Below are 2,500 nucleotides of genomic sequence, written 5' to 3' on the forward strand. Positions count from 1 at the left end.
GCGTTCATCAGCGAGAGGTGACCACCATTATCGTCAGCTCATAACAGTTTCTTATTAACTCAGCTGGATTGAAACAGTAAGGAAATAATATTTCCTTTCTTTTTTTCATTTTTTTCTCTCCACCCGAATCAGCCTGTCCGCATCATGGCCGGTTAAGAAACAATTACTGCGCCAAATTGAACGGCCGAGTGTTAATTTCGACCTAACTGAGGCCGTCTTCAGTAAATTGTTCCCGAGTAGGCCTCCCGCTTACCACCATTACTTTACACTGCTTACACCCATAGCTGAAGGCCATGCAGGTGTTACTTTGGTGCCTGTCTGTCTGTCTGGCTGGCTGGCTGGCTGGCGTGCTACGGGCGTATCTGCTCCTCCGTTCGTTCCTCCGTCTTTCGAGGAGGGAGCTGCCTTCGTCACCCGAGTGGGCGTGAGTAAACTAGAATGGTAGTATTACTGCCCTTTCGTAAGGTAAGCGCTCTGCTTATCTGCTTACACATAAATCGTTTTTATTACCTTTAGACCCAGGTAATAAGGGCGATCTGAGATTTTAGGCTTTCCACAATCTCTGCTATTCTCGTGTTTGGTTACACTATTTTTGGACTCCCTTCGTCCACTAATTTTCTTTGCATCTCTCTATTTTCATTAAGTTTCTCTCGCCTTTCACAGAGGATTATCTCGCATGGTTCCACATAATGTTTAACAGATGTGCAAGAATTTCATTCCTTTCCCATTTCATTCCGTTTTACTTTTTACCTAATATTTATTATATATGTATATATATATTCATATACGTATATCTATCTATATATCTATCTATATATCTATCTATATATACATATGTATATATATGTGTGTGTGTGTGTGTGTCTGTGTGTGCAGAAACACACACACACCATATTTTTACCTTTCGGACTGGCTGTGCATTCCCTTGCCTAATAAATTTTGCTGGTTTGGTTTTCCTTTTTCTGCATCGCCTCTGATGACAGTATATTTCCAGAGTTATCAAAATCTCGTTAGGCGCCGCTTGTAAGGAGCCGGGGTGGCCGCCTCGGAGTCTGTTGTTCAATTACAATATTTCCCTAACAATCCGCCTTGATTGCCTTTGTTCATCCCGGTTCTTTATTCTTGAGAATCTAATTCCCGAAACCTAAATCTGCTAGTCATAAACACACGGACTACATCTAAAACTATGGAAGGAAAACAAACTGCTGTTCCGGAGCAGACTTTGGCGTCACAAACGACCAACCTATTTCCACGTGATCACTCCCAGTGGCCTTTGTGCAAGAGCTACAACCACCTAACACAACTGATACTAATCAAGCTGGAGATGGCAAGGCAAGTAAACAAACAAACACGAAAGATAAACAGATTAGACCAAGCCCTCCCTCCCTCCCTCCCTTCCCCCGCCCACCGTAACTCTCCTGGAGTGAGTCATCTCGCCGGGCTGACGCGGGGCTGGTGCTCGGGGGACCCACACCCTCACCATAACATATCGACGCTGTATTGTGCAAGGGCTGAGGCTGGGGGCTGAGATGTGGCCTCAGGCGGGGAACAATAGGAACGTCGAATAACATTTATCTGTTGGTCTCCAAATGTATGCGACTGCAGGCACGTGCGTGGAAGGGGGTAAGGCAGGCTCCTTGTTATGCCAGGCGAGGAGGTATAATGCCAGTAATGCCAGACTGATATAACCATTATTCCAACGCATACACGCATGTTTGTATGTAAGTGTGAATGTATGCATCTACTTCTATGGATGTATGTATTTATTAATTTATACACAGAAACAAATACATACACAGAGACACATACACACACAGATGTGTATATATATATATAATATCTATCTATCAATCTCTCTATATATATATATATATATTTATACAATATAATATATATGTGTGTGTATGTGTGCATATATGTATAAATTTATGCACACATATATACTCACACAAACACACACACACACACACAAACACACACACACACACATACACATACACATACACACATACACACACACACACACATATATATATATATATATATATATATATATATATATATATATATATATCATATATATAAACATATAGATAGATAGAAAAATATATAGATTGATAGATAGGTAGCTGGATAGATAGATAAAACATACACAGACTGCTGTGCGCAGAAAAGGGTCGCTGGATATGTCAATCTTATGTAATTTCAGTTTGCTTCACACCAATGAAACGTACGAGTGTCAGCTTTCAAATAAACGACACAGTTGGTCGACATTGTGTTAAGACACGTTTCATAGACCTTGATGTCCCAATAATTGAAAAATAAGGTTCTCAAATGCGAGTTTATTGATACGTTAGTCAAGTCAGAGAGATAATATGGCCAGGTCATCTCGAGTTACGAATGTCAACCCAGAATCCCCCTGAGCTTTGGGCGATAATCCTGATCGCAGCGTGTCTGTAACAGCCCAGAGTGCGATGCCGGGTTCGTTATGTGTGTGCTT

This window comes from Penaeus japonicus, unplaced genomic scaffold (assembly GCF_977035675.1).
Source record: "Penaeus japonicus unplaced genomic scaffold, GWHDUDI00000001_assembly GWHDUDI00000022, whole genome shotgun sequence".
NCBI classification, from domain to species: domain Eukaryota; kingdom Metazoa; phylum Arthropoda; class Malacostraca; order Decapoda; family Penaeidae; genus Penaeus; species Penaeus japonicus.